We start from the raw sequence: 25,424 nt of genomic DNA on the forward strand, positions 1-25,424 counted from the left end.
CGTTCGTAGTGCCAGGTTTTCATGTTTCTCACAAGTGAGTATGAGCCCTTATACAGCTTCATTATCTCTTCCCCTGCCTCCTGCTTGTGAAAGATTACTCCCTGTTATTACTTTCAAGTGGGAGGCAGGGGAGAACTTAAGAAGCTTCATTTCACAGGGAAACACTGGAGATTTCACAGGTTGCGGTCTTTTCTCTGCACAACAAAGTACTAGACTGGGGGGGGTCAGACTGGAGATCACATAACATCACTGCCAATGAAAGTCAAAATGTATTAATGTACATATCAGTTAGAAAGTTAGAGGGCACCACCAAAATACAGTCGGGATCTACCTGTCACATAAGAGCGAAGTATTAAGGGTGTATGAGAAAAGAAGTATGCAAAGACTAGGATCACAAAAAAATATATACCGTATTTTTTGGATTATAAGACACTCTGGATTATAAGACACACCCCAAATTTTGAGGAGAAAAATAGGAAAAATTATTTATAATAAAATGGTGGTGCTTCTTATAATCCATGAGTCTTATTGCTTACCAGGGATGGTGGCTGCGGTGAAGCGGGATCCCAGGGTCACTGCTGGAGGAGGCAGGAGTGGGGTGATGCTGCAGGCCGCAGGCTGGGAGGAGGGGGGTGTCCGATGTACAGGGTGCTGCTGCAGGGGGTCTCAGCCGACATTTTGTGAAAGGCTAGAGCGCCCACAGTCCCGGGGTTTCCTGTGCGGTGAACTCTGGGAAAATGGCCGCCGGGGGGTGTCGCATGCGCAGATGGACATCTCAGCATCAAGTTCTCAGGAGATGAGATTTCAGCGCTAAAATCTCTTCTCCCGAGAACTTGGTGCCGAGATCCCGATCTGCGCATGCGCCACCCCGGCGGCTATTTTCCCGGAGTCCACCGCACAGGAAACCCCGGAACTGCGGAGGGTCTGGCCTTTAACAAAATGTCGGCAAAGCCCCACGCAGCACCGATGGGCACCCCTTCAACGCAGCCTGCAGCAACGGTACCGGTAAGGTATATACACATTATAAAACGCACCCACCATTTTCCTCCCAAATTTTGGGGGAAAAAAGTGTGTCTTATAATCCGTAAAATATGGTAAATAATTTATTAACAAGCAAGCCAAACATTACATTTAAAAACCATTAAAAAAAACACAAATGGCTGTAACACAAACATACGTACTATAGTGCTGTGGCCTGGTACATTTGTGTTACAGCCATTTGTGTTAATGATTTTTAAATGTTATGTTTGGCTTGTACAGAAAAAATAAAAAGTCAAGTTGGCCACATTGCCAGCCGTGGTTCCCAGACGGATCTTCTAATGTTCCAGCATTGCAGATAAATATACCTGACTGCAATTATGCTGTCATGCTCCAATTCGGTTTGGGCTGCAAGAATTAACAGATAGGTTCCCTTAACGGTGATATGAAATTCAAGTGATTTGTTGGTGGAGGAGGGGGCTCATTTTAGGCAACTATTACTAAAACACAAGCAACGGATGAACTTGTTGGCAGTAAAGATATTTTTTATAAAATCTGAAAGCGAGTTAATTATTAATGGTACAGCAATGGATTCTCCATTTACAGTATCAAATATTTATACCAACCCTGCTGTACTATCAGACCATACTACAGAGGATAAACCCACCTATCCATGGTGTAATCATCCTATGAGGTCAGCTTCTTCTCTTTATAATGGTCCATTCTGAAAGAGAACATCCATTTAGAATGCTATTAGAGATCAAAGAAACATAACGAGCCCCCAAATGCTTCATCCTACTGGAACGTAATCCATTTATGAAGACTGTAAATACCGGTACATACAAGCGCACTTCATTATACATACAACCCTGTATATGGATAAATCATGGGGGTAAATCATCTCATGGGATCATCCTCTTTGGGATAAGCAGTTTGGTTGGTAGGAGAAGCTTGGGAAACTTCCATCATTTTGTTTTTCTCATATGACAAAAACTGATGACACACTAGCGGTTAAAACAGATATATATTGTCTATTTAAATATGTATCTATATACAAAAACAGCATATATTAACGGACTGTAAACTAATTTTGAGACCTACTATGGATGCGTCCTATTAATAGGAATGCTATCAGATTGTACATGTAACATGAAAACTAGTAGTAAAATAAAAGCAAACATTTTCATTTCTCCTTTACAATATAATCTCATGATATCAAAACAGACTGCTCTAGATCACCAAGTGAGGACTACACAAGGAAAGGAGTGGAAATGTCACACAAGGGTGTCAAGTACACGTTAGACAAGCCATCTAACACCATGAATGTGTACACAGCACAAGTCATAATCATTCCCAAATAACTGCAAGTACAGAGATGTAAAATGTTGATATCAATTCACCAAACTGCCAAGTTCCCGAAAGTCCAACACAATGGCAAAATAGAAGAGTCTGCCCTAAGCACGTGCAATGAATGGGCACCTCACTTCTGTACAGGGGAGTCTGATTTATCACTAATAGATAGCGATGGATATAAAACTATTGTAAGAAGAACTGACAGGTCTCCACAAGCCTGAAAACCATGCACACTACGACTCCCTGAGGGACCTCATGTCAGCAGAGGAACAGAAGTTCTTCTCAGATCTGAACTTCGCTCATCAACGAAACAGAAAAACTACAGGAATAAAATATTTTTCCACTCCACAAAGAATTCCTTGCCTTTTTTCATCAATTGTTTGCAGCGTGCTACAGAAGAGCATTATATAAGCCCTTTGTTGGATAGTTTGTGGATTGCAGTTACAACACGAGAAGCATCCCCTGGGCCAAAATTCCCACCTGCACATCACATGGAGCGCTCGCCATAACGCAGCACAGCGCCCACAGTGCACAATATTGCTTCCAGCTGCTCACGCCTGGCACCATGTAGTTCCTTCTTCTTCATCGCATCATTACACTGGAGGACGCGGAGGTTTCTTACACTGTACGACAGACGATTGTTACTTCATGTCACAGGCCACCATTGTCAACTAAATATACCGGAGATATGGGAACGTTGCACACAGGAACCGCAGTACCTGGGCTCACAAGGTACAAACAGTACAATAATGATCAGAGGTACATATTACGCACATATATTCATATATGCAGCATGCGAGCCTTATGTTCACACTGGCCAATAAACAGACACCCAAGTCAAAAACATAAAAAGCAAATAGTATAATATATATATATATATATATATATATATATATATATATATATATATATACACACATATATATACATATATATATATATATATATATATATACACACACATATACACATACACACACATTATATACACATATATATAGATATATATTTTACACATCGCTATCATTTATGCAGTAACTCCACTGCATTTTGCTTTTCATGATATTTTACATGTCTTATTAAAAATGAACCTATTGCTTAATTGAAGTTTGTACATGAAATATATTTTTAAATTGAGGCTTTATTCTCCATATCACTGCAATATCAGGAAATCTCAAGTCTTGCAATTTTCACATTGGTCGCTGCACCCAATTCTAGACTTGCTTCCTGTTCTTTACAGAAGACTTTGTGGAAGTGATCACATGCAGCGATACCATGAAAGGTAACAACTCTATATCAAGGGATCCACCATTCACAATAGGTGGTGTCACAACTCGCCTCCTCCCTCTACCTTCAAAATGACTTTTGTCTTGAATAGTCCATACAAGTAGGTTCCGAGCCAGTCTATTGCTATTACTGTCCATGTATGTTTACAGAAAGAGCAGGAGGGAGGAGACTAAAATTAGGTTTAGTGGTCAGCTTAATTGCAAGATTTCAGGTTTTTTTTTTCTTTTAATACAGATCGCAATATATAAATATATCACAATTCCTTACTGAGGCTGGTACACTGTGAACACAGTAAATCTACGAAATTCTAGCAGTCTGTGCTTGAGGCTTTTTTAGAACATTTTACCAACTTGCTCTTATTTAATAAAAGAATGGGAAGCTGCAGATACAAGATACCATGACCCGGAAAATCAGGCTCCTCGCTGGAGTACGATACGTCACATTCATTAAGAGGAGCACGCCACTTAATGAATTCACAGTAGTGTGTGCCTATGTTTCGCCTCCTCAGAAATGCTGCTCCATCAGGGACTCTAGTAGCATTTCTGGCGTACAAAACACCAGAAGTTCTGCGGAGTTTGGGCGTGGGTCGGGCCTTACTGCCTTTCTTGCACTACCTATTTTGTCAAACTAGCTTCAAACTGGCATGAAAACACAAGTCGCAACATTTTTATGCAAGTTGGTGTTATACAAAAATTTTGTGACTTTTCAAAGCGTTTTCTGCCAGTATTTTATGGCATAAAAGCTTTGATGAATCGCCCCAGAAAACCTTGAAAGTAAAAAATGATACAAAACTGAAAACAATGCTATGTCACGATTAAAAGGCACCCACTATTCAATTTGAAACAAAACGACAAAAGTTTTTAAACTTGTGATTAATTAGAAATTAGTCACTTTGTCCCCACCTTGTCTGTGCTCACATTTTAATTAACCAAACAAGGACTGCTTTCATGCTTAACCCCTTAGCGACAGAGCCAGTTTGCAGCTTAATGATCAGGCCAATTTTTACAATTCTGACCACTGTCCCTTTATGAGTTTATAACTCTGGAATGCTTTAATGGATCCCGCTGATTCTGAGATTGTTTTTTTGTTACATATTGTACTTCATGTTAGTGGTAAAATTTATTCGATAAGTCTTGTGTTTATTTATGAAAAAATGGAAATATGGCGAAAATTTTGAAAATTTTGAAAATTTAAAACTTTAAATTTTTATGCCCTTAAATCAGAGAGATGTGTCACAAAAATTTCTTAAAAAATAACAATTCCCACATGTCTACTTTACATCACCACAATTTTGGAAGCAAATTTTTTTTTTGTTAGGAAGTTATAAGGGTTGTTAAAAGTTGACCAGCGATTTCTCATTTTTACAACAAAATTCCCAAAACAATTTTTTTTTTTTTTTTAGGGACCACATCATCATATTTAAAGTCATTTTGAGGGGTGTACATGACAGAAAGTACCCAAAGTGGCACCATTCTAAAAACTAGACCCCTCAAGGTGCTCAAAACCACATTCAAGAAGTTTATTAACCCTTTAAGTGCTTCACAGGAACTAAAGCAAAGTGGAAGGAAAAAATTAACATTTAACTTATTTTTACAAAAAATTTACTTCAGAACCAATTTTTTTTATTTTCACAAGTGTTAAAAGAGAAAATCAACCACAAAATTTGTTGTACAATTTCTCCTGAATACGCCGATACCCCATATGTGGGGGTAAACCACTTTTTCAGCACACGGCAGAGCTCGCAAGGGATGGAGCGCCGTTTGACTTTTCACAACGCAGAATTGGCTACAATTGAGATCGGATGCCATGTTGCGTTCGGAGAGCCCTTAATGTGCCTAAAGAGTGGAAACCTCCAACAAGTGACCCCATTTTGGAAACTAGACCCATTATGGAACTTATCTAGATGTGTGGTGAGCACTTTGAACCTTCAAGTGCTTCACAGAAGTTTATAACTTAGAGCCGTGAAAATAAGAAATCCATTTTTTTTCCACAAAAATTATCTTTTCGCCCCCAAATTTTTATTTTTACAAGGGTAACAGGAGAAATCATACTTCCACAGTTATTGTGCGATTTGTCCTGAGTACGCTGATACCCCTTATGTGGGGGGAACCACTGCTTGGGCACATGAGAGAGCTTGGAAGGGAAGGAGTGCCATTTTGGAATGCAGACTTTGATTTAATGGTCTGCGGGCATCATGTTGCGTTTGCAAAGCCCCTGATGGGCCTAAACAGTGGAAACCCCCCACAAGTGACCCCATTTTGGAAACTAGACCCATTAAGGAACTTATCTAGATGTGTGGTGAGCTCTTTGAACCCCCAAGCGCTTCACAGAAGTTTATAAACGCAGAGCCGTGAAAATAAAGTCTTTTTTATTTCCACAAGTGTGATTTTTTAGACCCAATTTTTAGACCCCCAAAGTCGGTAAATAGTGGAAACCCCTCAATTCTTGCTCCAACCCTAACCCCAACACACCCCTAACCCTAATCCCAACCCTAATCCCTAATCCTAATTCTAATCCTAATCCTAGTTCGCCCTAACCCTAGTCCAACCCTAACCCTAGCGGAAAACTGAAAAAAAAATATTTTTCTTTATTTCGTTATGTTGGCCTAACTAAGGGGGTGATAAACAGGGGGATTATGTACTATTTTGTTTATTTTGATCACGATGATAGTTTATCATCGTGATCAAAATGAATGAATGGAATCTTCCAGCCGGAACCGGAAGATTCCCGGCGGGCGCTCTGCGCATACGCCCGCAATTTTCCCCGGATCCAAGATGGCGGCGGGACGCAGGACCACCGGGAGGGGACAGAGGACCACGGAGAGGTACCGGGGGGGGGGGGGGGGAGATCAGGGACCCTCTTTCTCTCTCCTCTGATGTGCAATCACATCAGAGGAAAGAGAAATTAAATGTAAAATCGCGGCTTTTTTTTTTTTTTGCGGTCGCCGTTATAGGGTTAATAACGACGATTGCAAAAGCGGGGTCGGTAAAAACCGACCGATTCATGCTCTCTGGGGTCTCGGCTACCCCCGGCAGCCGAGACCCCGGAGAAAATCCAACACTGGGGGGCGCTATTCACTTTCTCCACAGTGCCGTGAATTAGCGGCGCTGTGGTTTCAGTACCCTTAATTACCACCGTTAAAAGGCGTATTGGCAGTCGCTAAGGGGTTAATAAGGCCAGGTTTATTCAATTCATTGTTTACATTGACAAAGACAAGAAAGCTGTCTGGGCAGACTAGATATACAATTATCACAAAGTACAAGTACAATAAAGGGTACAAGACTGGCTTAAAAAAACCTGGACATGCTGACTTCAACAGTTCAACATGTTAAGAAGTTTGCCGCTCATAGAAGCCTAGGTCCTGCCAGGAAGTGACAGAAATCAGAAAATTAATAAGTGAACCTGACAAAACTTGGTTTCAAATGTGGTAAAAAAAAACAAAAACTTGTACAAGACCTTGAGTTTCAACCCATACCATATGCCAGACTCAACAAACTAGGGCTCTGTGGGCAAAGGAAGTCCCATATTGCTTAAAGGCATAAAACCAGAGTGGACATTACCAAACGTTACATAAATAGACCAAAATCCTGAAATATGTTGTATGGACAGATGAGACCATACTAGCGCTCTTGATCATTGAATACCTGGGTTATGTTGATAGACAATGAAACAGAGCCTACAGAGAAACATGTTGGAAGATCCATAATGTTATTGGTCCCAAGACCAATTAAATCAGAGGATTATCAGAGTATTGGAGAGTGAAATGTGCTCCTATCTGTAAAAAAAAAAAAATTAGGTTTGAGAGGTATAAAAGTGACATTACACCAGAATAATGACAAATAAAACGTCCTACACCAGGCTAATGACAGAGTTAACATCCAAAACCACATAAGAATAGGTAAAAAAGGTAAAAAATAAAACTGCACACCAATTAGACCTCATCTCAATCCAATTAAAATCGGCTATTGGGAAAAGAAACCATGCAAAGACCCTCAGAGAACTGCAGTGCGTCCCCAAAAATAAGTCCTTGCACGATTTTACAGGATTTTTGGAGTATCCTTGAAATATAAGCTCTACTCCAAAAAATAAGCCCTAGTTACAATCAGGACCGTAGTTAGGGGCGGGGAAAATAGGCAATTATACAAAGCTCCCAGCGTTACTATTCCGAGATTAAAGGTACCGTTACACTTAGCGATGCACCAGCGATCCCGACAACGATATGGATCGCTGGTACATCGCAAAGTGGTCGCTAGTGAGCTGCCACACAGGCAGATCTCACCAGCGACATAGCAGGGGTCGGGGGTCGCTACTTACCTGTCAGACGCGGTGATCCTGATGTCCTCCCGCCCGCGTCCACGCGTCGCTCGTCGGCGCCACAGCAGGAAGCTGACGATGAGAAACGGTCCAGGACGTTCTCACGCGATCAGCGATAACCAGCGGGGAGCCGGTCGGAGGCAAGTATCAGACATAGCGATATCGCTAGCAATATCGCTATAACGTTACAAAAACTAGTGACGTTACAGCGATATTGCTATCGATATCGCTATGTGTAACGGGGGCTTTAGACTGCTTTAGGACTTTTGGTGACATCACTGTCACCAAAGGTTCTTTAATTGTGGGAATCGAGAGAAACTGAAGAGGAGACAAGCTGGTATGCAGGTTGGGGTAAAATGGGAAAGTTCTCGCTAGCCACCAGCATTTCTATTTTGGAGTTAAAACTGCTTAAAGGGAATCTGTCACCCATATTTCGTGATGTTATGTAAAGATATCACCTAATTGCGCGTCCCATAAGGATTCTATTAGGGCTTTTGACTCCCCCGACCCCGCACCTTTGAAGCATAAATACCTTTTTATCTTGTTGGGGATGTATGCAAATCACCGCCGTCTGGTCCGATGGGCGTGACTTAGTCGCCTTCTCCCCCCCCCCCCCTCGGCTTGCTACACGTAATCTTCATCTGTGAATAGCACAGAACGTTGGTTTCCGCGCTTGCGCATTGTAAAGGCCACCGGCGCCTGCACAGTATGCTTTGCCCAACTGTGGGCGAAGCATATAATCGCTACTGCGCATGTGCCGGTATTTTCCAGCGTGGTCTATGCCCTGGAAGTCTTCACATGCATGATTGAAGTTGGTACCAAGAAGTTCGACTTTGGTCTCATCTGACCACATGATCTTCTCCCATGCCTCCTCCTCTGTCATTGGCGCACTTCAAACGGGCATGGACATGTACTGGTATAGGCAGGGGGACCTTGCATGCCCTACAAGATTTTAATCCATGACGGCGTATTGTGCTAGCAATGGTAAGGTTCAAGACTGTGGTCCCAGATCCCTTCAGGTCATTGACCAGGTCTTCCTGTGTAGTTCTGGGCAGATCCATGACCATTCTCAGAATCATCCTTACCCTAGGAGACAAGATCCTGCATGGATCCATTGACCAAAGAAGATTGACAGTAATCTTGTATTTCTTCCATTTTTTAATAATTGCACCAACAGTTGTTGCTTTCTCACCAGCTGCTTGCCTATTGTTCTGTAGCCTATCCCAGCCTTGTGCAGGTCTACAATTTTGTCCCTGGTGTCCTTAGACAGCTCTTTGGTCTTGGCCATGGTAGAGAGGTTGGAGTCTGACTGATTGAATATTAACAGGTAAGGAGTTCAAAGAAGTGCAATTAATACAGGTAATGAGTGCAGAGTAGGAGGGCTTCTCAAAGAAAAACTAACAGGTCTGTGAGAGCAAGAATTCTTGCAGATTGGTAGGTGATCAAATACTTATTTCATGCAATTTCATTATTTAAAAATCATACAATGTGATATTATGGCTTTTATTTTTAGATTCTTTATTTCACAGTTGAAGTGTACCTACAATAAAAATTAGACATCTCCATTCTTTGTAGGTAGGAACAATTGCAAAATCGGCAGTGTACTGAATACTTATTTTGCGCACTGTATTTCTGTATATATATACATACAGTGGGGAAAATAAGTATTTGAGATAGACATATATATACACACACAGTAATGGGCAAAGAGTTGGCACCCTTGAAATTGTTCCAGAAAATGAAGTATTTAATCTCCCAGAAAATGATTTCAATTACATGTTTTGTTATAAATAAGTTTTTTTTGTGTGTATTGAAACACACACAAAAAAGCACATTGGACATAATTTCACACAAAACCCCAAAAATGGTCCAGCCAAAACTGTTGTCACCTTTTCAAAAATACAGGTAAACAACTTTGTTTCAAGCATGTGATGCTTGTTCAAACTCGCCTGTGGCAAGCAACAGGTGTGGGCAATATGAAAATCACTCCTGAAACCAGATAAAGGGAGAGGTTGACTCAACCTGTGCATGGAGAACAAAGAGGAAAAAGAGAACTGTCTGAGGACTTGACAACCAAAATTATTGAAAAATATTAACAATCTCAAGGTTACAAGTCCATGTCTAGAGATCTTGATGTTACTTTGACCACAGTGCACAACATAAAAAAAGTTTAGAACTCATGGCAGTGCAGCTAATTTCCCTGGACACAAGAGAAAAATTGATGAAAGGTTGCAACGCGGCATAGTCCAGATAGTGGATGAGCAGTCCCAATCAAGTTCCAAAGAAATTTAAAGGGAACCTGTCAGGTCACCCATGCCCTCTAATCCAGTAGCTTTCAGCTATATGTGATTAAACTCCCTTCCTAACCAGCCCTGTATATCAATTCAGTTAAATAAATGCTTTAAAAAAGCATATACAGTTAGGTCCATATATATTTGGACAGACATTTTTCTAATTTTGGTTCTAGACATTACCACAATGAATTTTAAACAAAACAATTCAGATGCAGTTGAAGTCTAGACTTTCAGCTTTCATTTGAGGGTATCCACATTAAAATTGGATTAAGGGTTTAGGAGTTTCAGCTCCTTAACATGTGCCACCCTGTTTTTAAAGGGACCAAAAGTAATTGGACAATTGACTCCAAGGCTATTTCATGGACAGGTGTGGGCAATCCCTTCGTTATGTCATTCTCAATTAAGCAGATAAAAGTCCTGGAGTTGATTTGAGGTGTGGTGCTTGCATTTGGAAGGTTTTGCTGGGTTCTCCAAAGGCAAGTCAAATTAGACAGTGTCATGAAACGAGAAAAGCAACTAGCCCATGCCCATGTCTCTGTCCAAATATATATGGACCTAACTGTATGGTAACCTCTGCTTATCCTATACTAATGAGGCTTTGACTAGTCGATGGGGCGTTAGATTCCCAGACTAGTCAGCCCTTTCTCCATGTTACCATGCCCCTGTGGGCGTAATAATCTGCATCATCGCCGCTCATTCCGGCAGCGTTACGGTGTCTCTAAAGCTAGGTGTACGCATCCCAGCTTCAGTGGCGTGCACTACACATAACCGGAAGTTCAGAAGATGGATTTCAGTCACGAATAGTGTGCGCCTCTGAAGCAAGGAAGCGTACACCTGGCTTCAGAGACGCAGTGAAGCTACCGGAACGAGCAGCGCACATGTGCTAGATATGCACAAGCAGCGATGACGCCGCTAGTACAAGTTATGTTATCATGCCCACAGGGGCATGATAACCTGGAAAGAGTGCTGACTAGTCTGTGGAACTAACGCCCCATTGACTAGTCAAAGCCTTCATTAGCATGGGAAAAGCGGTTATAAATGCTGTTTTTTATAGCATTTATTTAACTGAATTATGATATATAGGGATGGTTAGGGAGGGAGTTTAATCACACATAGCTGAATGCTGTTGGATTGAAGTGCATGGAAGACCTGACAGGGTTCCCTTTAATCTGTATCGCAGGCTCAGGGTGCACTAGTGTCAGCTAACTATCTGTCGATATTTGAATAAAATTAAAGGAAACCTGTCACCCCTGTTATGAATGAGTCACCGGAGGAGAAAACATAAATACAAGCTAAGTCCAAAAAAACGGAGAGGTTGGTAGCTATCGGATTGCAGACCCCTGAACCTATACACCACAACTAACAGTAGCCGTGGGGGGTTCCTACGGTGCCCTAGACCCCTCGTCACAGCCGGAGAACTACATAAGCCTAAAGAAGGAAAGGGAAAATCTAAACTGCCCCAGAGCAGACCCCAAAGCAATAGACAGCCCCCAACATGTATTGTCGGTGAAACACAGATGAAAACACAAACACAGACAGAAAGACAGGCTGAGCAAACGATGGGGACCAACTAGCTAGATAGGACAGGACAGAAAAGATACTGGCTGCAATCCGCAAAAAACCCTACCAAAAATGTCCCAACCGTCTGATAGGGAAAAAGGACCTGAAGTTGCTAGACTTCAAAATCACTATATCAGCACTCAGGTATATTCTGAAAACAGAGCAAAGAGATCAACTGATCAGAGACAAAAATGGAATTCAGCCAGTCCCAACCAGGACTGGCTGAATACAAACACTAAGGAAACCAGACAAAATCTCATGGAATAATAGCAGGGCAAAAACTTAGCTTTTAGTAGACAGGAACTAAGCTGGATGCAAGAGCTCAGAGCAGAAAGGATCACCAGCAGCCCTGCATGGCGTCGGCTGCCTTATATCCACTCAGAAATTCCAGATGTCGAATCACACTCCGCCTGTTCAGATGACAGGTTCTTCCCATCCCAATCAATTTCACTACCTCTCTTCACCAGCAGAGGGAGTTCATCAAACATCAAAGGTGAAGGGGAGAATGAACTCACAACAGTACCTTCCCCTTGAGGAGGGGTCACCAAACCCTCATCCACGCCACCAGGGCGATCAGGATGGGCCCGAAGAAAAGCACGCACCAATCTTTCGGCATGAATATCGGATGCAGTGACCCAAGAATTATCCTCCTGGCCATAACCCTTCCATTTAACCAAATACTGGAGTCTGCGTCTAGCCAGACGAGAATCCAGTATCTTCTCAACCTCATATTCCACATTACCTTCAACCAATACAGGGTCAGGAGGTGCCACCACAGGAACTACTGGCTCAACAAACCTCTTTAACAGAGACTTATGAAACTCATTATGGATCTTGAATGTAACAGGAAGAGCCAATCGAAACAAGACCGGATTAAGAATCTCCAAAATCTTGTAAGGTCCAATAAATCTAGGTTTAAACTTTGGAGAAGCCACCTTCATAGAGATATTCTTTGATGACAACCAAACCATATCACCCACCTTAAACCGGGGACCAATGGTCCTATGCCGGTTGGAAAACCGCTGGGCATTTTCCTGGGAGAGAGACAACTTATCCACCACTTGGTCCCAGATCTGGTGCATTCTCTCCACCACAGTGTCAACACCTGGGCAGGCAGAAGACTCCACCTGCCCTGAAGAGAATCGAGGATGAAACCCAAAGTTACAAAAAAAAGGTGACATCAAAGTGGCAGAACTAGCTCTATTATTTAAAGCAAATTCGGCCAAGGGCAAAAATGAAACCCAATCATCCTGATCAGCAGAAATAAAACATCTCAAATATGACTCCAAAGTCTGGTTTGTTCTCTCTGTCTGCCCATTGGTCTGAGGGTGAAACGCAGAGGAGAAGGACAACTGAATACCCAGCTTGGAACAGAAAGTCCTCCAAAATCTAGAAAAAAACTGAACTCCTCTGTCAGATACAATGTTCTCAGGAATCCCGTGCAAGCGAACCACCTGTTGCAAAAACAAGGGCACCAACTCTGAGGAAGATGGCAACTTAGGGAGTGGTACAAGATGGACCATCTTAGAGAATCTATCACAAATCACCCAAATATCAGTCATTCTCTGAGTGACAGGCATATCAGAGAAAAAATCCATTGAAATATGGGTCCATGGCCTCCTGGGCACCGGCAAAGGCATCAACAACCCACTAGAGCGAGAACAAGGTTTAGACCGGGAGCAAGTCCCACAGGACTGCACAAAATTCCTGACATCACGAGACAAGGCGGGCCACCATAAAGACCGACTCACCAAATCTCTAGTACCAAAAATACCTGGATGACCAGCCAATGCGGAGCAATGAACCTCAGACATCACTCTCTTCCTCCACTGGTCAGGAACATACAATTTTCCAATGGGACAACGCTCAGGTTTGTCCTCCTGAAACTCTTCCAGAACACGTCTCAAATCGGGCGAGATGGCAGAAAGAACTACCCCCTCACCTAAGATGGTAGTAGGCTTGGTCACAATAGGAGAATCAGCAAAGAAACTCCTAGAGAGGGCGTCTGCCTTGACATTCTTAGTGCCCGGAAGAAAAGAGACCACAAAATCAAAACATGTGAAAAACAAGGCCCACCTAGCCTGTCTAGGTTTCAAGTGTTTGGCCGACTCCAGGTAAATCAAATTCTTGTGGTCAGTAAGGACCACGACTTGATGTTTAGCTCCCTCCAACCATTGTCTCCACTCCTCAAATGCCCATTTCATGGCTAACAGTTCCCGATTCCCCACATCATAGTTACGTTCGGATGGGGAGAACTTTCGGGAAAAGAAAGCACAGGGATTCATTTTAGATGTTACAGGATCTTTTTGGGACAAAACAGCTCCTGCACCAATTTCAGAAGCGTCCACCTCTACCTGAAACGGGAGTGAGACATCAGGTTGCCGCAAAACCGGAGCAGAAGTGAGTCTTCGCTTCAGCACCTGAAAAGAAGAAACAGCCTCCGGAGACCAATTCAGCACATCAGCCCCCTTCTTAGTCAAATCAGTCAATGGTTTGGCAATACCAGAAAAATTAGCTATAAATTTACGATAAAAATTAGCAAAACCCAAAAACTTCTGGAGGGCCTTCAAAGAAGTGGGCTGAACCCAATCATAAATGGCCTGTACCTTGGCCGGGTCCATTTCAATAGTTGACTGAGAAAATAAATCCCAAAAATGAAATCCTCTGTACACCAAAAAGGCATTTCGATCCCTTGACATACAGGGAATTTTCCCTCAAAATCCGGAACACAGTCCGAAAATCATGTGGAACAGAGTCCCAATCCTTGGAAAAGATCAAAATATCATCCAGATAGATGATCAAAAATTTATCCACAAAGTCTCGAAAAATATCATTCATGAAGCACTGGAAGACAGAAGGGGCATTAGTGAGCCCAAAAGGCATCACCAGGTACTCAAAATGTCCCTCCGGAGTATTAAACGCCGTCTTCCATTCATCCCCCTGCTTAATGCGAATAAGATTATACGCCCCCCCTGAGGTCAAGCTTGGTAAACCAGCAAGCACCTTTAACTCTGGAGAATAGATCAGAAATCAGGGGTAACGGATACTGATGTTTAACAGTAATTTTGTTGAGGGAACGATAGTCAATACAAGGCCTTAATGAACCATCTTTCTTGACCACAAAAAAAACCCAGCACCTAAGGGTGAAGAGGATGGTCTAATATGACCCTTCTGCAACGACTCCTTAATATAGAATCGCATAGCCTCATGCTCGGGTACAGATAAATTGAAAAGTCGACCCTTGGAAATTTACACCCAGGGCTCAGCTCAATTGCACAGTCATAACTCCTATGATGAGGCAAAGATGCAGACTCATTCTCACTAAATACATCATAAAAATCAGCCAAATAGTCAGGAACATCATGCGACTGGGGAGAGGTGGAGAAAATAGGAGCGTCACTAAGGGCACACCGACAACCCCAACTCACCACAGACACAGACTTCCAATCCAAAACAGGATTATGGATTTGCAAACAGGGAAACCCCAGAACGATGGTATCATGCAAATTATGCAACACCAAAAATCTGCAGTTTTCTTGATGGTCTGGGGCGACCCGCATTACCACCTGGGTCCAAAACTGAGGTTTATTCTTCGCCAAAGGAGTAGCATCAATACCCCTCAAAGGGATAGGCGTCCGCAGAGGTGTCATAGGAAACCCACAACGTTTAGCAAAATCCAAGTCCATCAGGTTCAGAGCTGAACACCACCCACAGCAAATGTGTGTGCAAAACGTTTCTCTCGTTTAGGGCAGACAGAAATAATATGAGAGGCATCACCACAGAAGAAACACAGCTTATTACGCCTTCTGAAATCCTGACGTTGCGCCCTAGACAAAACTATCACATTGCATAGGTTCAGACATTTGTTCAACAGGTGGCAACACCTCTCGTGCAGTTTTGCGTTCACGCAAACGCCGATCAACCTGAATGGCTAATGACATAGAATCGTCAAAACCAGAGGGAACAGGAAGTCCCACCATAGTATCTTTTACGGTTTCTGACAAACACTTCCGAAAGAGCGCTGCCAAGGCACCATCATTCCATGTAGTAAGGACCGCCCACTTTCGGAATTTGACAGTACAACTCTGCAGAATCCTGACCCTGGCTCATTGCCAACAGGGCCTTTTCAGCCTGATCAATAGCATTAGGTTCATCATACAACAACCCCAAGGCCTGAAAAAATGTGTGCACATCAGTCAGAATAGGATCATCAGGTTTCAAAGAAAATGCCCAATCCTGGGGATCGCCGCGCAGCAAAGAGATGACAATTTTAACCTGCTGCGCGGAGCTCCCCGATGAGATAGGCTTCAAGGCAAAAAATAATTTACAATTATTCTTAAAATTCAGAAATTTAGACCGATCCCCAAAAAACACATCAGGAGTAGGGATCTTTGGTTCAGCTGCATGTGAATGAGCAAGATAGGCGGAAATTCCCCGCACTTCAGCAGTAAGCTGCTTCACACGATCAGACAATTGCTTAATCTCCATTGAGAAAAAATTCCCCCTACGGCCTCAGAGAAATAGAGGAAAAAATATACACAAAAAAAAAAAAAAAAAATTCTGACACTTTTTTTTTTTTTACAATTCTCCTGCTATTGAGCACCCTAGAATCTGCGGTATGGCTGGTGATTCTGTTATGAATGAGTCACCGGAGGAGAAAACAAATACAAGCTAAGTCCAGAAAACCGGAGAGGTTGGTAGCTATCGGATTGCAGACCCCTGATCCTATACACCACAACTAACAGTAGCCGTGGGGGGTTCCTACGGTGCCCTAGACCCCTCGTCACAGCCGGAGAACTACATAAGCCTAAAGAAGGAAAGGGGAAATCTAAACTGCCCCAGAGCAGACCCCAAAGCAATAGACAGCCCCCAACATGTATTGTCGGTGAAAAACAGATGAAAACACAAACACAGACAGAAAGACAGGCTCAGCAAACGATGGGGCCCAACTAACTAGATAGGACAGGACAGAAAAGATGCTGGCTGCAATACGCAAAAAGCCTTACCAAAAATGTCCCAACCGTCTGATAGGGAAAAAGGCCCTGAAGTCGCTAGACTTCAAAATCACTATATCAGCACTCAGGTATATTCTGAAAACAGAGGAAAGAGATCAACTGATCAGAGACAAAAATGGAATTCAGCCAGTCCCAACCAGGACTGGCTGAATACAAACACTAAGGAAACCAGACAAAATCTCATGGAATAATAGCAGGGCAAAAACTTAGCTTTTAGTAGACAGGAACTAAGCTGGATGCAAGAGCTCAGCAGAAAGGATCACCAGCAGCCCTGCATGGCGTCGGCTGCCTTATATCCACTCAGAAATTCCAGATGTCCAATCACACTCCGCCTGTTCAGATGACAGGTTCTTCCCATCCCAATCAATTTCACTACCTCTCTTCACCAGCAGGGGGAGTTCATCAGACATCAAAGGTGAAGGGGAGAATCAACTCACAACACACCCCCCTCAGGCGTTTTTAAGTAAAAGAGCCAAAAATTTGTGAGACATACCAGTGGGCAGGTCTTTCCCCCTCTGACACCGACGCCTCACATCCATCATTCATGTCCTCCTTGTGTCTTTGCTCCGCCTCCTCAGCATTCATTTCAAATGCTGGTGCCCGTGCTGTAATATCTTCTATTGGGAATGGCAAGTTAGCACTGCCCTTCCCTGACATCACGTCATGATGTCCTTCCTACCGCGGCAGCCTGCAGTCCAGGGAGAGATGAGGCTGTAGCAACGAGCTCAGCTCAGGCGCTAGCACGCATTGTCCAGGAGGAAGCGACGCTCTGTGCACACCAGCAGGAAGCCCAGAGTGCAGCTCTACCAGCTAATGCCTGCACAGCGCTGCATGTTCTTAGGGTTCACGACCATTGACGTCACGGCTGCAGGAGGACCCGCGGGGCCTCGGCGGATCGCTAGGACTTTTTTTTTTTTTTTTTTAAACCTTCACAGCTTGATTGCCAAATGGGTTGCCCCTAGCAACGGGAGCCAGCGCTGACGTCAAGCGCCTTCTGCACAAGCTGTCAGTCACAGAGCAGAGCGGAAGAGAGACAGAGAGAGAGCGGGGAGAGAGAGGTAGAGAGAGACAGAGGGAGGAGACCGAGGGGAAGAGAGAGTCCGAGGGAGGAGAGAGGGGAAGAGAGAGACCGAGGGAGCAGGCTCGGTAGGAAGGACATCATGTGATGTCAGAGAAGGGCAGCACTAACTGCGCATGCCCAATAGAAGATATTACAGCGCGGGCACCAGCATTTGAAATGCACGCTGAGGAGGCAGAGCAAAGACACAAGGAGGACATGAATGATGGATGTGAGACATCGGTGTCAGAGGGGGAAAGACCTGCCCCCCTGTCAAATATCAGGTATGTCTGACCAATTTTAAAAACGATTATTTCTGCGGTGGAAGGTACCCTAAATAAAAGAGCCACCCTGACAGAATGCAGCATTAGTGCTGCACAAGGTGGCTCTTTTACTTAAAACTGCCTGGGGGGGGGGTACAGGTTCCCTTTAAATGTTATGGCAGGAGACCCAGGAGGACCCCGCTGCTGACACAGACATAAAAAAACTAGACTGCAGTTTGCCAAAATGTACATGAGTAAGCATCTTGTGGACAGATGAGACCAAAATAGAGCTTTTTGGTAAAGCACATCATTCATCATTCTACTGTTCAATGAAAATGGAATGAGGATTACAATGAAACGAACACATTACCTACAGTCAAATATGGTGAAGGTTTAAAAATGTTTTGGGGTTGTTTTTGCTGCCTCTGTCACTGTAGGATTTTGGGTCGCAATGTAGTGCCCAGTGTCAGAAAGCTGGGTTTCCATCCTAGGTCATGGGTCTTCCAGTGGGACAATGACCCAATACATACTTCAAGAAGCACCCAGGAATATATGGAGAGTGCCGGAGAGTTCAGAAGTGGACAGCAATGTGTCCAGATCTAAATCCCATTGAACACCTCTGGAGAGATCTTAAAATTGCTGTTGGGAGAACGCACCCCTCAAATATGAGCGACTTGGAGCAGTTTGCAAAGAAGAGTGGTCCAAAATTCCAGTTGACAGATGGAAGAAGCTTGTTGATGGTTATAGGAAGGAAATAAAACGATTTTAATAAAACGTGTTGAACAAAATGTGTGACTGCAATAATTTTCTGGGCGAAATACTTCCAGCTACGGAACAATTTTAAGGGTGCCAACACTTTTAGGGTATGTTTCCACAGTAAGTAAACGCTGCGGAATGGACGCTGCATATCTTCCAAATGTTACAGCGTAGTGGAGGGGATTTCAGGAAATCCCATCTCCACTATGTGCGCAAGGACACCTCCGGCATCCCTGCATAACCGGAAAAGCGGCGCATCTTTCTAGACGGCAGCATGTCTATTTATCTCGCAGAGACGCTCAGTATGTGTATATATATATATATATATATATATATATATATATATATATATACACACACACACACACACACACACACACACACACACACACACATATACACACAGAGTTAAATCAGACTGCAGGAGTCATTTTTGAAAAAATTGGAGACCTCTTTTTACATTGGTCATGTTGAGCTAATTACATTGGTTTTTTACAAACAGCAGAAAGTTTGAACATTTTGCTAATAAATATGAAATGAGGGTGTGAATCATTTTTATCGCCACTGTTTATATATATTTGAAACAAATACATTATTAGCTATAAGTAAAGGGCCAATTAGCACAATAAATTTAAGAAACGATATATGAAAGAAATGTGCTCAATTTGTTTTAATACACAATAATTAAAAACAATAAAGTAGACATACAAAGACAGTTTGTCCTGTACTGATGAGGCTTGAAAAGCGCATCGGGTACATTTTCATGGGTCGGGTCCCTTACATTGTCTGGGTAGTATTGACTACTTTGGGCTTGGATTCATACTATAGTATCTGTCTTCAGTGCTGAGACTACACAACATTCTTATTTACTGATTTTTCTCCTCTTCTGGGAGTGTGGCGTCATTGTTCACATATCCATAGTATTTTAAATGTCTGACTTTTTAGGTCTACCTTATTTTTTATTATTGTACCTTAGTGCTTTTTATTATTGTGCAACAAAATAAATATTTTTACTTTGTGTTGAGCCTTGCACATTTCTTTAAATAGGTTGTCTTGTTTATGCAGATACTGTATTGTATGTATAATTTTTGGAAAGGCAGCAAAAATGTGACAATTCTAAATTACAACTCCTACATGCACGTTATCAGTTACTAGGATAGTCATTTGTTGTGCAGAGATAAGGTCAATAGAAGAAATGGGCTCTTAACGTTTCTTTAGTCACATGAATGCATTAGAGGATAAAAACAGGACTTTCATGATCGCCTTGGTATTAATGCATTTCGAGTGTCCAGGCACCTCATGACTCAGGCTGTGTGCACACGTTGCGGATTTTGATGTGTTTCTGCAGTATTTCTGGATGCGCTGAATTGCCCAAAATCCACAGTGTAGTGCACAACCAAAGTTATTCAATGTGAAACTAAGAATTGGTGTGCACATGCTGCGGAAAAATCCGCGCAGATTTGCAGCGTTTTTTTCTGCAGCATGTCAATTCTTTTTGCAGATCTGCAGTGTTTCTGCACCCATTGACTTCCATAGAGTCAGGCACATCCGCAGCAAAACCAGTAAGTGTAAAGATTTGCGGATTTGCTGCGGATGTGGGTGCTAGAAACGCTGCAGATCGGGAGGAGGGAAGTGTGTGAGCGGAGACTACGTGCGTGTCTGTGTGTCCCTGTGTGTGCGCGTGCGTGTGTCCCTGTGTGTGTACGGGTCTGTGTAGGCAGCTATTGCCTGACGTGTCTACTGCTCCCATCCGGCTATGAATGCTATCACATATTGACAGTGACAGCATTAGCCGATGATGGGACAGTAATCCCATCAGACAATGGCTGTGTTCAATTGTAAAATTAAAAAAAAAAAAAAAAAAAACAGTACATAAAACATATAACATACAGTACATACTCGCCAATTACCTAGTCCCCAAAGCCCTCGCTCTCCTGTAACAAAAAATAAAATAAACCAACTTATACATAGCTTTCAGCCGTAGTCCAAATAACGAGTGTCCCATGACGAACTCCCATGTAGAACACTGACATCAAGCGATGTCAGTGTTCTACAGGGCCTCCACGATTCACTGACAGGCGGAGGTAATCCTCCACGCTGTATCCCTCCGCCGCCGGGATTTTTAAAAAAATTAAACAGATATTGCGTTTAAGGCCGAGGTCACACTTGTGAGAAACTCGCACCTCAATATCTGGCACTGCCGCCGGCACTCGGGACCGGGAGGGGGCAGCTGCATGTATTTCTATGTAGCCACACACTCCGGTCCGAGTGCCGGGTATTGAGGTGCAAGACTTGTGCAAGTTTCTCACAAGTGTGACCCCGAACATAAACGCAATATCTGTTTAATTTCCCATGACAGCACCACAAGAGAATTATAGAGATGTAAACTAACTTAGGGAGGGACTACATCCTGCAGCACCCTTAGCCCAAAGGTGAGATCTGAGGAGGCACCCATATCTAACTGATAGTGGTTAAAAAAGGTGGAAGGAAATGACCAGGTGACCGCCTTACATATCTGGTCAATTGACACTCCAGATCTTTCCGCCCAAGATGATGCCATGGCACGAGTGGAATGTGCCCTCAGGTTCTGCGGAGCCGGACCGCCACCTGCTGTATAAGCCAGAGAGATAGCCTCCCTAATCCACTTTGCTAATGTGTGTTTTGATACCCTAAACCCTTTCTTAGGACCTTGGAAGGCTAAAAATAATGTGTTCTCTTTCCTCCAAGGATCAGTAGCCGATATATTCTAGAAGCAATCTTTTAACATCTAATGCATGAAGCTTCTCCTCTTTAGGGTTGGTAGGATTAGGGAGGAAGGAAGGGAGAACTCTCTTGTGTCCTGTGAAAGTGTGATGCTACCTTGGGCAAGTATGCTGGGTCCAGTCTCAGGATTACTCTATCATGTAAAACTCTGTATAAGGGGGCAGCCTGGAAAGTGCCTGTATATCACTTATCCTATGTGCAGATGTTATTGCTACCAAAAAAGCTGTGTAAGAAATATAATCTTTAACGAGGCCGAATCCAGAGGTTCGAATGGCTTCTCTGTCATAGCTGTAAGGACTAAATTTAAGTCTCATGGTATACATTTATCCCTGTGTATGGGTCTGGATCTACTAGCAGCTCTGATGAATCTAGTAACACAGTAGTTGCTGGCAATATCACAGGTAAATAGGGCCCCCAAGGCTGAAATCTGTACTTTTAAGGTAATCGTGGAAAGACCCAACTCGAGACCCCTCTGAAGGAATTCTAGAATCTGTCTCGTGGGTATTCCATCCCTGAGATTAAACTCTGAGGTGGACAAGAATCGCCTCCAGGTTCTAGCATAGATATTTGTAGTAGTCTGCTTCCTGCTCTTCAGAAGGGTATTAAATTTTGGGAGAAACCTCTATCCCTCAACAGTGTCCTCTCAAACTCCACGCCGTCAAATGGAGCCCCGTTACTTGCAGATGGTTGACTGGCCCCTGGTAGAGAAGATTCGGAAGGTTCGGCAGTACCCAGGGATCGCATACTGACATGGTCCTCAGCCATGCGAACCAGGTCCTCCTGGGCCAGAATGGGGCAATTAGCTCTTGCTCAATCTTCCATGATCTTTCTCACCACCAGAGGTAAGAGGGCTAACGGTGGAAAGGCATATGCCAGGGAGAAATCCCATTTTATTAGGAAAGCGTCCACTGCCATTGGATTTTCCCTGATGTTCAGAGAGCAGAACTTTTTTACTTTCCTGTTTTCTTTGCTGGCAAAGAGGTCTACCTCTGGCTGACCCCATCTGCGGACAATCTGGTTGTAAACATCCGTGTTTAAAGCCCATTCTCCTTGCCTTAGCGCCCTGCGGCTTAGAAAGTCTGCTTTTGTGTTGTCTTTCCCTCTGATATGGAGCGCTGTTAAAGATTGAAAATTTCTCTCTGCTATTTGAAATAGATGTTCTGTTATCCGCATCAGGGCCCCGGAGGTGCATTCCACCTTGGTGGTTGATATAGGCTACTGCTACCTGGTTGTCCGAGAGGATCCTCACATGATGACCCTGTAGGTACATAATGAGTTTTTTTAGTGCCAGCTCAATCGCCAACAGCTCCCTCAGGTTAGACGAGGTCTCAGTTTTGGAGTCCCATTGTCCCTGGACCAATATGTCCCCCATATGGGCCCCCCAACCCGAGGGGCTAGCATCTGTGGTTATTATGCGGGTTATCTGCATTACCCAGGGCACCCCTGAAGATAAGTTGTTTTGTCGAGCCACCATCTAAGAGATGTAAGGGTCAAAGGGCTCAATGATATCTGACCTTGTAAAGACCCCTCTAAGGCCCTATCGCTAACTAGGACATCCTTCTGAAGGGATCTAGTGTGAAACTGCGCCCACCTGACTGCTGGCATACATGACGTCAGGGAACCCAACAGTGATATGGCTTGCCTGAGGGTCATGGAGGGTTTATCAATTGCCCGAAGTACCTCCTGTTGTATGTGTACTAACTTATCTGATGGCAGAAGACACTGCTGTGTTTCTGAATTTAACACTAAGTCTAGGAATTTTTGGACTCTTAAGGGCTGAAATCGGGATTTTTCATAATTTATTATCCACCCGAGGTGCCCTAGTCTGGACTTAGTCCTTTCTGAGATAGACAATGGTCCACCGAATTACCCACAATCAAAAATTGTCCAAGTACGGGACAATAAGGATATCAGCCTCCCTTAGATGAGCCATGACTTCGGCCACTATCTTCGTGAGAAAGATATGAACCCCACTTTTCTGGTTTCAAATCTCGGCAACGAGATCTCGTCCACCGAGATCTCGGGCCGAGATCTGAACCCGCGCATGCGCAGTCCCCGAACCGGCGGCCATCTTCCCGGCGTCCATGTTCCCGGAGGCCACCACAACATGGCGGCGGTCAGCAAGGGATGTGCGGGGGCCTCCGGGCTTGGAGAAAATGCCAGCGGAGCCGCCGCCCCTGCACCGGAGTGCAGAGAGCCGCTACCCCTGCACCGGAGCACAGCCCGCTGCCACCACCGCACTACAGAGCCCCCGCGGCACCCGAACCAGCCTCACAGGTTAGTACATTGCGACCATAAGACGCACCCCCCACTTCCCCCAAAAATTTTGGGGGAAAAAAGTGCGTCTTATGGTCTGAAAAATACGGTAGCTGTGGTTTGGGCTCCTCTACCTCCATTGTTCCCCTCACCGCCTTTACCAGCTTATCAACCCGGTCTAGGGACAGACAGAACCGACCGGAGTCCTCTTCCTCCGAGGAGGACGAGGGGGATGAATAAGAGGAGTCCTTATTTCTTCTCCATTCCACCGAGGAGTCTGAATCCAAAGGGTCCATAACCTTTGAGCTCCCCGCTTGGGACAGGGATTTTAGGGTTTCTCTCATTTCTGCCCTATATCTTTTAGGCTTGCAGCAATATTAGGCGATTCCTCTGCCACCGTCTGTTGGATACAGGGGGGACATAACTTTATTGGGCATGAATCCGGTAGTGGGCATCCAGAGAGAGCGCATTCCCTGTGTTTTGCCTTACCCGTGGACTTCTTCCCCTGAAAATAAAAACATAGGGGGAAGCTCCGTCACTGAGTGAACATTCACGTAGATCACTTACCAGCGCAGCAAATAGGTACCGGAGTATGAGAGGGATTTCTCTCAGCCGATTCTCCTGTCCGTCTGGAGGAGCTCTTACGGCTGGGTTGGTCACTCCGTTTGGCAAGCTCCTTACTGTCCCGTGATTTCTGCATGACGTGCTGATGTTCCTCTAGGGGCGGTGGCGATGGTTGGCGCTGCTGCTGTTCTTCTTGTTCGCTCTCCATCATTGCGTGCAATAATGTGGCCAGAAGCATGGAACCCCCCCTTGGGCCCTGCTTAAATACCCCTCCTCCGGTCAGCAGACATGCCGCGCCCCCCCTGATTGGTCTCCCCCACTCCAGCTGGCGCAGCTATCGCTAGGTGAGTCGGCGTTTACCAGGCGCTTGTTCCGATGGGCGCCGCCATCTTGGTTTCTTCGCGCCTGCGCAGTGGCGCCACTGACCTAGAAGTGCCCGCGGCTCTGCCCCCGACGTCACCGCAGACACTTCCTGTTTATCAGGGAGCAACGCGGGACGACCGGGCATCCTCCTGCAGCGCCTCCGGGTCCCGGACGCCACTTGGTTGTGCTGCCAACACCGACCCCAGCCACCGCGCCGCTGGAGCAGGGAGACCGAGGGGCCACACTTACCGGCTGCGGCTTTTTTTCCACGGAGGCGGATATCCTCCGGACTCCGCTCCCTGCTGCGAACGCCACTGCCGTGCAGCCTAGCAAGGACTACCGTGATGTCTCCAGGAGCTCCGCAACTGGCCGAGGTAGGAGACCCCCTGCTACCTGTGTCGGCCGGCCTGGGATCCATTCGGACTTCCATCTGTAGGATCCCGTCCCCTCAGGAACAGGAAACCAACTGATGCGCGGGAGAGGTGCCGCCCTTTTTGTCTGTAGGTTTCCTGTTCCTGAAGGGCAGATCCCCTCTCTCTCGTGGTGCTGTCATGGGAGTCCGAATAAATAAGACGCTGCAAATCCATGTGTTTTTTTCCGC

General features: G+C 44.4%; 1 protein-coding gene across 3 annotated transcripts in view; it reads right to left on the minus strand.

Annotated features, from left to right (window-relative positions):
• TPST2 (tyrosylprotein sulfotransferase 2) overlaps positions 1 to 25,424 on the minus strand; it is a 105,828-nt gene that overhangs the window by 17,835 nt on the left and 62,569 nt on the right. For 2 of the 3 annotated variants that reach the window (XM_073582672.1, XM_073582671.1), the window contains exon 2: positions 1,646 to 1,702. The gene's annotated coding sequence lies outside the window, so the exon portion shown is untranslated. Of the gene's footprint in view, positions 1 to 1,645; positions 1,703 to 2,811; positions 2,837 to 25,424 lie in introns of those variants that run through there. The other variant, XM_073582673.1, reaches the window with a different exon arrangement.

This window comes from Dendrobates tinctorius, unplaced genomic scaffold (assembly GCF_039654945.1).
Source record: "Dendrobates tinctorius isolate UK_male_01 unplaced genomic scaffold, ASM3965494v1 ptg000073l, whole genome shotgun sequence".
NCBI lineage: Eukaryota > Metazoa > Chordata > Amphibia > Anura > Dendrobatidae > Dendrobates > Dendrobates tinctorius.